Source organism: Protopterus annectens, chromosome 9.part0 (assembly GCF_019279795.1).
Source record: "Protopterus annectens isolate FY-2018-M chromosome 9.part0, PAN1.0, whole genome shotgun sequence".
Taxonomy (NCBI): domain Eukaryota; kingdom Metazoa; phylum Chordata; order Ceratodontiformes; family Protopteridae; genus Protopterus; species Protopterus annectens.
This window is the reverse complement of record NC_056743.1, coordinates 1,414,419,564-1,414,432,372: the sequence shown is the minus strand read 5'-3', so window position 1 is coordinate 1,414,432,372 and position 12,809 is coordinate 1,414,419,564. Positions and strand designations below refer to the sequence as shown.

The following is a 12,809-nucleotide window of genomic DNA, read 5'->3' as shown; positions in this document are numbered from 1 at the left end:
TTCTGAAGATAAAACAGGACAGACCACAAATGATTTTACTGGCTCCCAACTGGCCTCGACAATTCTGGTATTCCACTCTGATGAACCTAGTTCAGGAGCCTCCCTGGATTCTGCCTCAAATCCCTCATCTACTGTCTCAACAGGATGGCCAGATCCTGCACAGTCATGTCAAAACTCTGAATCTAGCTGCCTGGCAGATCCAGGGTCTGTAAACACCTCTACTCTTTCCAAACAGGTAATGGATGTAATCCTTGAAGCTAGACGGCCCAGCACTAGGAAATCTTATGCAGGTAAATAGAAAAGATTTTGCTCCTGGAATCAAGTCCAAGGTGGTGATTCTACTGTTCCGAACATTCCTCTGATTTTAAAGTATCTGGCAGAGTTGTTACATACAGGCCTATCTTTTTCATCTATTAAGCTTCATGCTTCTGCTATTTCTGCACATTACAATATGGATCCTCCGATTTTTTCTCATCCATTACTTAAACAATTTCTTAGAGGAGCTAAGAATGTTCGGCCCCCTATAAGTGCACCTGTTCCCACTTAGGATCTTAACTATGTTTTGGAAAAATTAATCTTGTCTCCTTTTGAACCTGCAGCTTCCACGGATTTAAAATTTTTGTCTTGGAAAACTGCTTTTCTTTTAGCTATAACCTCTGCTAGAAGAATTTCGGAATTGCAGGCACTCATGGCTGTGGAACTCTTCATTATTTTTCATCACGACAGGGTATCCCTAAGGACTAATCCCACCTTTATGCCTAAGGTGGTTTCGGCAGTGGCCTTCAATCAGACTATTCATTTGCCTACTTTTTATCCTAATCCTCAAAGTGAGGAAGAAAGTCTTTTGCACTCTTTGGATGTGCACAGGCAGCTTAGTTTTTACCTGGACAGGACCAAGATATTCAGGAAATCTGACCAATTGTTTGTCGCTTATGCTCCTACTGTTCTAGGGAAAGCAATCACTAAGCAAACTATTTCTAAGTGGATTGCCCACTGTATCAAGTTCTGTTACTCTTTTCATGGCAATCCAGTTCCTGTTAATATTAGGACTCATTCTACCTGAGCTACTGCTACTTCAGCAGCCTTCCTTTGTGGGGTTCCTACCAAGGATATTTTAGAGGCTGCTACTTGGAGTTCTGTGCATACTTTTTCTAAGCATTACAACCTCCCTCGCTATTCTAAATCTAGGGCAATCCAGTTCCTGTTAATATTAGGACTCATTCTACCCGAGCTACTGCTACTTCAGCAGCCTTCCTTTGTGGGGTTCCTACCAAGGATATTTTAGAGGCTGCTACTTGGAGTTCTGTGCATACTTTTTCTAAGCATTACAACCTCCCTCACTATTCTAAATCTAGGGCCGGTTTTGCTTCTGCGGTTTTGCAAGGTTTTGTGGCCACTCCTTTTGTTACTCCTCCAGCCACCCTTTCTTAGCTTTGGGACTCAACCCTATAGTCATGACTGCAACAGTGAACCACGAAGGACATAGTACAGTTGTGTACTCTTACCATAAATGTACATGTTCGAGTGTGTTCACTGTTGCAGTCTGAGTTGCCCTCCCTCCTACCCCCTCTTTTGTTTTTTTCTTTGAGTATTGTCTGTTATGAGGTATTTTGGCTGCTGAGGTTTTGGGCACCTGACATCTGGGGCAAGAAAAACTGGGGTAATGGCGTCGGTTGAGGTCTTTATACTTCCTGGTGCATTGACGTCAGGATAAAAGCCACCTCAGCTGACGCCCAATCCAGACTTTGGGATTCTGGCCGATCGACGGCGGCTGCTGGCAGGAAGAACCCTACAGTCATGACTGCAACAGTGAACACACTCGAACATCTACATTTATGGTAAGAGTACACAACTATACTTTTCCCTGGTCCACCCACTAATTAACTGATGTTATTAACAGTTTGCAAAGGAATTCTTTGGTAACTTTTTTTTAACTGACCCTAGCCAAGAACTCTTAAAATTCCAACAGAACTGAAAAGTTAAAACAAAACAAGTGTAATACTAGAATAAGATACAAAATATAAGTGATCAAACTTTAAAAAAAGAGCTTCAAATCAAAATTAAATGCAATCAGGGATGAGTGATGTTAAAAGCAATGCTAGCCACACAAACACTTCAACTAAATCTAGATATTTTGGAAATAAAAAGTAATGCTTTTTCTCAGCTCCTTTCACTAATTAACTGATGCTATTCACAGTTTGCAAAGAAATTCTTTGGTAACTTTTTTAACTGACACTAACCAATAACACTTAAATTTCCAACAGAACAGAATACTTAAAACAAAACAAATGTAATACCAGAATAAGATATCAAATAAAAGTGATCAAACCTTACATAAAAACGTTAAAATCAAAATTAAATACAGTCAGAGATGAGTGGTATTCAGAACAATGCAAACCACACAAACACTTCAGATAAAAACAGATACTTCTATATAAAAAGCAATGCTGTTTCTCAGTTCCTCCAACTACTTAACTGATTTTCTTCACAGTTTGCAAAGGACTTTTTTGGTAACTTTTTTTTAACTGACCCTAGCCAAGAACTTTTAAAACTCCAACAGAACAGAAAAATGAAAACAAATGTAATACTAGAATAAGATATAAAATAGAAGTGATCAAACCTTAAACAAAGGGCTTCAAATCAACATTAAATGCAGTCAGAGATGACTGATATTCAGAGCAATGCAAACCACACAAACACTTCAGCTAAATACAGATATTTCTGAATAAAAAAAATGCTGTTTCCCAAGTCCTCCTTCTAATTAACTGATGCTATTCACAATTTGGAAAGGAATTCTTTGATAACTTTAACTGACCCTAGCCAAGAACTCTTAAAACTCCAACACAACAGAAATCTTAAATCAAAACAAATGTAATACTAGAATAAGATAAAATAGAAGTGAACAAACCTTAAATAAAGAGCTTCAAATCAAAATTAAAAGCAGTCAGAGATGAGTGATATTCAGAGCAACGCAAAACACACAAACACTTCAGTTAAATACAGATATTTCTAAAAAAAGCAATGCTATTTCTCAGCTACTCCTACTAATTAAGCGATGCTATTCACAGTTTGCAAACAAATGCTTTGGGAAATTTCTTTTAACTGACCCTAGCAAAAAAACTCTTAAAACTCCAACAGAACAGAAAAGTGAAAAGAAAACAAATGTAATACTGGAATAAGATACAAAATAGACCTGAGCAAAGCTTAAATAAAGAGCTTCAAATCAATATTAATTGCAGTAAGAGATGAGAGTGATGCAAACCACACAAACAATTTAGCTAAATACGGATATTTCTGAATAAAAAACAATGCTGCTTCCCAAGTCCTCCCACTAATTAACTGATGCTATTCACAGTCTGCAAAGGAATTCTTTGATAACTTTTTTAACTGACCATAGCCATGAACTCTTAAAACTCCAACAGAACAGAAAAAACAAAACAATTGTAATACTAGAATAAGATACAAAATAGAAGTGATCAAACCTTAAATAAACAGCTTCAAATCAAAATTAAATACAACCAGAGATGAGTGATATTCAGAGCAACACAAATCACACAAGCACTTCTGCTAAATACAGATATTTCTAAATAAAACACAATGCTGTTTTTCAGTTCCTCTCATTAATTGATGAATAAATGATGCTATTCACAGTTTGTGAAGGAATTCTTTGGTAACTTTTTTAACTGACCCTAGCCATGAATACTTAAAAGAAAACAAACATAATACTAGAATAAGATATAAAATAGAAGTGATCAAACCTTAGATAAAGAGCTTCAAATCAAAATTGAATGCAGTCAGAGATGAGTCATATTCAAAGGAATGCAAACCACAAAAACACTTCAGCCAAATACAGATATTTCTGAATAAAAAACAATGCTATTTCCCAAGTCCTCCCACTAATTAACTGATGCTATTCCGTTTGCAAATGAATTCTTTGGTAACTCTTTTAACTGACCCTAGCCAAGAACTCTTAAAACTCCAAGAATACAGAAAAATTAAAACAATACAAATGTAATACTAGAATAAGACACAAAACAGAAGTGATCAAAAGTTAAATAAATAGCTTCAAATCAAAATTAAATGCAGTCAGAGATGAGTGACATGCAGAGCAATGCAAACTACAAAACAATTTCAGCTAAATACAGATATTTCTAAATAAAAAGCAATGCTTTCCCTCAGCTCCTCCCACTAATTAACTGATGATATTCAAAGTTTGCAGAGGCATCCTTTGGGAACTTTTTTTTAACTGGCCCTAGTGAAGAACTCTTAAAACTCCAACAGAACAGAAATCTTAAAATAAAACAAATATGATGCTACAATAAGATAAAAATAGAAGTGACCAAACCCTAAATAAACAGCTTCAAATTGAAATGAAATGCAGTGACAGATGAGTGATATTCAGAGCAATGCAAACCACACAAGCACTTCATATACATATATGTACTTCTATATAAAAAGCAATGTTGTTGCTCAGTTCCTCCTACTACTTAAATGATGTTCTTCACAGTTAGCAAAGGAATTCTTTGGTAACTTTTTTTTAACTGACCCTAGCCAAGAACTATTAAAACTCCAACAGAACAGAAAATTTAAAACAAATGTAATACTAGAATAAGATATAAAATAGAAGTGATCAAACCTTACATAAAGAGCTTCAAATCATAACAAATGCAGTCAGAGATGAGTGATATTCAGAGCAACGCAAACCACAAAAACACTTCAGCTAAATACAGATATTTCTAAATAAAAAACAATGCTGTTTTTCAGCTCCTCCTACTAATTAACTGATATTATTCACACTTTGCAAAGGAATTCTTTAGTAATTTCTTTAACTGACAAAAGCCTTACCCTAGCCAAAAACTCTTAAAACTCCAACAGAACAGAATACTTAAAACAAAACAAATGTAATATTAGAATAGCATATAAAATAGAAGTGATCAAACCTTAAATAAAGAGCTTCAAATAAAAATTAAATGCAGTCAGAGATGAGTGATATCCAGAGCAATGCAAAATACACAAAACACTTCAGTTAAATACAGATATTTCTAAAAAAAAGCAGTGCTATTTCTCTGCTCCTCCTAATTACCCGATGCTATTCACAGTTTGCAAAATAATTCTTTGGGAACTTTCTTTTAACTGACTCTCGACAAGAGCTCTAAAAACACCAACAGAACAGAAAACGTAAAACAAAACAAATATAATTATAGAATAAGATACAAAATAGAACTGATCAAAGCTTAAATAAAAAGCTTCAAATCAATATTAATTGCAATCAGAGATGAGTAATATTCAGAGTGACGCAAACCACAAAAACACTTCAGCTAAATATAGATATTACTAAATAAAAAGCAATTCCTTTTCTCAGCACCTCCCCAAGAATTAACTGATGCTATTCATAGTTTACAAAAGAATTCTTTGGTAACTGATTTTAACTGACGCTAGCCAAGAATTTTTAAAACTCAAACAGAACAGAATACTTAAAATAAGACAAATGTAATACGAGAATTATTCTTCTTCTTTCAGATTGTTCCCGGTTCGGGGAGAGACGTGATCAAACCTTACATAAAGAGCTTCAAATCAAAATTAAATGCAGTCAGAGATGGGAGATCATCAGAGCAATGCAAACCACACAAACACCTCAGCTAAATACAGATATTTCTAAATAAAAAGCAATACTTTTTCTTATCTGCTTTCATTAATTAACTGATGCTATTCACAGCTTGCAAACACATTCTTTGGTAACTTTTTCAACTGACCCTAGTCAAGAACTCTTAAAACTCCAACAGAAGAGAAAAAGTAAAACAAAACAATTGTAACACTGGAATAAGATACAAAATAGAAGTGATCAGACCTTAAATAAACAGCTTCAAATCATAACTAAATACAATCTGAGATGAGTGATATTCAGAGCAACACAAAAAAACACAAGCACTTCAGCTAAATACAGATATTTCTAAATAAAACACAATGCTGTTTCTCTGCTTCTCCCATTAATTAAATGATGCTATTCACAGTTTGAAAATAAATTCTTTCGTAAATATATTTAACTGACCCTAGCCAAGAACTCTTAAAACAGAATGGAATACTTAAAAAAATGTAATACTAGAATAAGATAAAAAAATAGAAATGATCAAACCTTAAATAAAAAAAAATAAGGAAAAATAATGGAGAAGGTATTACTGGATAAGTTATTGTCAGAACTGGATAGGTTGGGACTTGAAACCATATATCAGCATGCATATGTTGAAAATAGATCTATTACCACCTGTAACATGATGTTCTATAACAATACAATAACAGCTATGAATGAACAATTGTGCTGTGATGTGATTTATATAGACTGAACTTCAGCATTTGACAGGGTCATGCACAAAACACTGGTCAATAAATTAGTACAACTAGGTATTGATGTACTGTCGATAAGATGGATAGCTGCATGGCTTACAAATAGGACATGGCAAGTATCACACACCAACTGGACAGGTGAAATCCTTGGTTACAGTCAAGGTGTCCCACAGGGCTCTGTACTAGGCCCTTACTTGTTTAGATTGTATCTTTCAGACCTTACTTTTTCATCTGAGGTGTTCTACAGTCTATATGATGACAACCTGAAATTGGGTAAACTGATTACAAGTGTGCAGATAAGGCATGTCTGCAAAATAATTTGACAAAATTGACCATTTCAGCACAGGAGAATAATATATTGATAAATACATCAAAAAATAAGCATATGAGATTTGGGAGACATAAACTGAAAAGTGAATATTTAATACAGCACACAGTGATTGAAACTGTAGACTCATTTAAGAACCTGGGTATAGGGGTAGATTCAGCTATAAGTTTTTCTAATCATATCAACCAATTGGCTAATGACAGTTAAAGAACTATAAGCTGTATAAAAAGATTTATAAAGTCTAGGAAATCAAACAAAATGAAGTCATTGTTTGTTAGTTACATTAGACCAAAACTTGAGTATGGAATAACAATATGGAAACTCAATAGGAAAACAAGCATTAACAAACTGGAGAGCGTACAGCGGAAATATACTAAGGGCATCCATGGATGTGAACATCTAAGTTATTATGAAAGACTAAAATATCTGAACTTATACAGTGTCTCTTACAGATATTTAAGAGGAGATCTTATTCAGGTATATAGGGCATTTAGGGACAAGTACCTCTGGGAATGTTTGGGGTTATCAAAATGTACCAGAGAATCATCAGATAACCTATGTAGAAGATTCTATAGGAATGAGAAGTGTACTAATTGGTTATATGACAGAGTAGCTGATGCTTGGAACAGACTACCAAATTACATTAAACAATGTACTTATTTAGATATTTTTAAGAACAGCCTGGACATTTATTATGGGAACAAGTGTTTTGGCATATTGGCAAGCTAGAAGAGCTTTAATGCCCATGCTTGAAACATTTGTATGCTTGTATGTATGTATGTATGTACTAGAATAAGATGCAAAATACAAGTGATCAAACCTTAAAGAGTTTCAAATGAAAATTAAATGCAATCAAAGATAAGTGATATTCAGAGCAACGCAAACCACACAAACACTTCAGCTAAACAGAGATATTTCTACATAAAAAGCAATACTGTTTCTCAATTCCTCTCACTAATTACCTGATGCTATTCACAGTTTGCAAAGGAATTCTTTGGTAACTTTTTTAACTGCCCCTAGCCAAGAACTCCTAAAACTCCAACAGAACAGAAAACTTAAAACACAGCAAATGTAATAGCAGAATAATATATAAAATAGAAGTGATCAAACTTCAAAAAAACAGAGCTTCAAATCAAAATTAAATGCAGTCAGAGATGAGTGATATTCAGAGCAAGGCAAACCATACAAACATTTCAGTTAAACACAGATATTTCTAAAAAAGCAATGCTATTTCTCAGCTCCTCCTACTAATTAACTGAGACTATTCACAGTTTGCAAAGGAATTCTTTAGTAACTTTTTAAACTGACCCTAGCCAAGAACTCTTAAAACTCCAACAGAACAGAAAACTTAAAAAAAATGTAATACTAGAATAAGATACAAAATAGAAGTGATCAAACCTTAAACAAAGAGCTTCAAATCAAAATTAAATGTAATCAGGGATGAGTGATATTCAGATTAACACAAACACTTCAGCTAAAGAGATATTTCTAAAGAAAAACTAATGCTTTTTCTCAGCTCCTCCCACTAATTAACTGATGCTATTCACAGTTTGTAACAAAATTCTTTGGTAACTTTTTAACTGACCCTAGCCAAGAACTCTTAAAACTCCAACAGAACAGAATACTTAAAACAAAACAAAACAAATGTAATACTAGAACAAGATATAAAATACAAGTGATCAAACCTTAACTACAGAGCTTCAAATCATAATTACATGCAGTCAGAGATGAGTGACATTCAGTGCAATGCAAACTATACAAACACTTCAGTTAAATAGAGATATTTCTAAACAGAAAGCAATGCTGTCTCTCACCTCCTACTACTAATTAACTGATGCTATTCACAGTTTGCAAAGGAATTCTTTGGTAATATTCTTTTAACTGACCATAGTCAAGAACTCTTAAAACTCCAACAGAACAAAAAACATAAAACAAAACAAATGTAATACTAAAATAAGATACAAAATAGAACTGATCAAACCTTAAATAAAGAGCTTCAAATCAATATTAATTACAGTCAGAGATAAGTGATATTCAGAGCTATGGAAACCACACAAACACTTCAGCTAAATACAGATATTAGTACATAAAAAGCAATGCTGTTTCTCAGCTCCTCCCCAATAATTAACTGATGCTATTCACAGTTTGCAAAGGAATTCTTTGGTAACTTTTTTAACTGACCCTAGCCAGTAACTCTTAAAACTCCAACAGAACAGAAAACTTAAAACAAAACAAATGTAGTACTAGAAAAGATAAAAATATAAATGTTATCAGATCTTAAATAAAGAACTTCAAATCAAAATTAAATGAGGTCAGAGATGAGTGATATTCAGAGCAACACAAAACACACAACACTTTATGTAAATACAAGTACTTTTAAATAAAAAACAATGCTGTTTTCCAGGTTCTTCTACTAATTAACTGATGTTATTCACAGTTTGCAAAGGAATTCTTTGGTAACTTTTTTAACTGACCCTAGCCAAGAACTCTTAAAACTCCAACAGAACAGAAAATTTAAAACAAAACAATTGTAATACTAGAATAAGACAGAAAATAGAAGTGATCAAACCTTAAACAGCTTCAAATCAAAATTAAATACAATCGGAGATGAGTGATATTCAGAGCAAAACAAACCACACAAACACTTCAGCTTAATACCGATATTTCTAAATAAAATGCAATGCTGTTTCTCAGCTCCTCCCATTAATTAAATGATGCTATTCACAGTTTGCAAAGGAATTCTTTGGTAACCTTTTTTTAACTGACCATAACCAAGAATTCTTAAAACTCCAACAAAACAAATGTAATGCTAGAAAAAATATAAAATAGAAGTGATCAAACCTTAAATAAAAAGCTTCAAATTGAAATTAAATGCAGTCACAGATGAGTGATATTCAGAGCAATGCAAACCACAGCTAAACACGGATATTTCTAAATAAAAAGCAATGCTATTTCTCATCTCCTCCTACTAATTAAATGAAGCTATTCTCAGTTTGCAAAGGAATTCTTTGGTAAATTTTTTTACTGACCCCAGCCAAGAACTCTTAAAACTCCAGCAGAACAGAAAACTTAAAAAAAAACAAAAATAGTACTAGAAAAGCTATAAAATAGAAGTGATCATATCTTAAATAAAGAGCTTCAAATCAAAATTAAATGTAGTCAGAAATGAGTGATATTCAGAGGAATAAAAAGCAATGCTGTTTCCCAGGTCCTCCCACTAATTGACTGATGTTATTCACAGTTTGCAAAGGAATTCTTTGGTAACTTTTTTTAACTGACCCTAGCCAAGAACCTTAAAATTCCAACAGAACAGAAAACTTAAAACAAAACAAATGTAATACCAGAATAAGATACAAAATCTAAGTGATCAAACCTTAAATAAAGAGATTCAAATCAAAATTAAATGCAGTCAGAGATGAGTGATATTCAGAGCAATGCAAGTCACACAACCACTTCAGATACATACAGATATTTTTAAATAAAAAGCAATGCTTTTTCTCAGCTCTTTTCACTAATTAACTGATGCTATTCACAGTTTGCAAAGGAACTCTTTGGTAACTTTTTTAACTGACGCTAGCCAAGAACTCTTAAAATTAAAACAAAACAAATGTAATACTAGAATAAGATACAAAATAGAAGTGATCAAACCTTAAACGAATAGCTTCAAATCAAAATTAAATGCAATCAGAGATGAGTGCTATTCGATATTCCCCATGGTCGAGTGGTCTCCGAAAGACATGTGTGAATGGGCGTGCCTTCGCTGAAGGTTGGGCGTCGGGCTGGCAACTCAGCACCATAAAAAATCTACTGCCAATCATTAGCGGACCGGTGGTCCACTGTGGTGACCCCTAACCGGGAAAAGACAAACAACAAGAGATGAGTGATATTCAGAGCAACACAAACCACACAAGCACTTCAGCTAAATACAGATATTTCCAAATAAAACACAGTGTGTTTCTCAGCTCCTCCCCAATAATTAACTGATGATATTAACAGTTTACAAAGGAATTCTTTGGTGACCTTTTTTAAATGACCCTAGACAAGAACTCTTAAAACTCCAACAGAACAGAATACTTAAAACAAATGTAATACTAGAATAAGATATAAAATAGCAGTGATCAAATCTTAAATAAAGAGCTTCAAATCAAAATTAAATGCAGTCAGAGATGAGTGATATTTAGAGCACTCCAAACCACACAAACACTTACATATCAAAAGAGGATAATTGTTTCAAAGGGTCCTACTTGCAAAAGGGGGGTTAGCAAGCATGGACCATAGTACAATCATCTACAAAAGAAAAGACATGCATTTAGCTAGAGAGTATGGAGATTGAGCAACTATCTCCAATGGAAAAAATAATAGATCATGGTAGGGCTGAATGATTCATGGATGATGCCACAGACAGGACCCAAGATATGGGGGGAATGATAACAGGCCCAAAAGGGAACAAGAAGATAGAGTCTAATGGCTTCATGTAGAAACGTTGACTCAATGGTAGATGAGAATAGAAATGTAGAAGAAAGCCCAGGTGTCCATCAGAAGAGAATATCCCCTGATGGGATTTCAGAATGAAAGGTATCTATGGGGGGGGGGGTTCTGGGAGATTATAATGTCAGAAGAACTGGTCTAGTATCTAGGGAAAGAAAATCAATAGAGTTGCCAAGGGAAAGCCATTAAGTTGGACTATTCTTCAGATAGTATGCATTGCCACAATAGATGAGGAGCATCTTCAATTAGTGCTGGTAATATGGAGGATAGTAGGGTGGTTCATCCTACAATGTGTCCTCTGTCTGTTTCTTTCAGCAAATACAAAATTTGTATAGTCAAAGCATACTGAAGGAGACAGGAGGTAGATGGGCTGGTACCAAATGTCTCCAGAAGTACAGATTCTTCAGATAAAGGATTGCTGGACTTTCAGCCACCTCTATGTTTGAAGATCTTGAGGATGTCTCCAAATGAGACATCATCAGAAGGTGACCGAGGGGACCCTTCACCTTCATCAAAATCTGTAGCTTTTGTGACATATTTAGGGGAATCTAAGTGCTTCCTCTTGCATATTTTCTTCTTAGGGACCTCCTCAGTGGGATGCTTTGGGGAGGTGTCAGAAGAAGCGGGGATACCCTGCTGGAAAGCCTGGGGTTTCAGTACCAGCTGTCCCTGAGGGAAGGAGAGGTGAGATTTCAGATGCAGAGATGGTAAGGCTGTGGACTGAGGATCCAAGGGGCTTGGAACTATCTGAATCAGTGGTGCAGACAGGGTTCTATCACCTCAAAGGCAGACAGCCCAAGAGAGAAATAGGGCCCCATATCCAAGAAGGCAAACAAACCTCTGGTCTGTGGTCTCACCCTGCTCAGAGGGTGGGAGGAGTAAGGGTCAAAACTGGACCCCAATAGCAAAGACAGAGAAAGAGAGAGAGAAACAGACTCCACAATAGAAGCCCTTGTATAGGGAGGATGGATCCAGGAAGAATGAGGACCAATGCACAACCAAAGGTATCCAGTCAGTGCTGTCTGACCATGAAATGTCATCCAGTGAATAAGACATGATCTGCTTTGAAAACCAAGAAATGTCAATGTGGCTTGAGTAGGCAGTAGAATCTTACTCAACAACCACAAAGGTACAAAGAAATTAGCAGACTATAGAACATTCAGCATTGAACATCCGAGGTAAATCAGTGCTAAACCAAAACACCCAAAGCACTTGGAAACAGCTCTTCTTAATGTAGTTTAAATTTTATTTAGCACTCCACGTGCATAAAAAATAAAAGAATGTATAAAATCTCCCCTTCTGGCCTCAGAATACATAAACATAAATGCTTTCTTAAGCAAACATACAGCTTTTACGTCTGCAATCAGACTTTCTCAGATGAAAATGCATGCGTAGAACAGAACTCCATTTAAATAGATTCTTGCTTAATTAATTGAAACATTTCATTGGCAGAAAACCTTGTGACACTTCCTTCATTTAAAATGCACAAATCTCATAATTCAAATACAATTTACACTCAATTAAACTAATTAATATTATCATTCCTAGAAAATCATGTAAAAAGTGTGTGTGTGTGTATATATATATATATATATATATATATATATATATATATATATATATATATATATGGATCTATATGAGTTCATCG

General features: G+C 34.6%; 1 protein-coding gene across 1 annotated transcript in view; it reads right to left on the bottom strand.

Annotated features, from left to right (window-relative positions):
- Window positions 1–12,809, bottom strand: part of LOC122810691 (myoferlin-like) — a 1,883,765-nt gene that overhangs the window by 513,158 nt on the left and 1,357,798 nt on the right. The window lies entirely within an intron of this gene.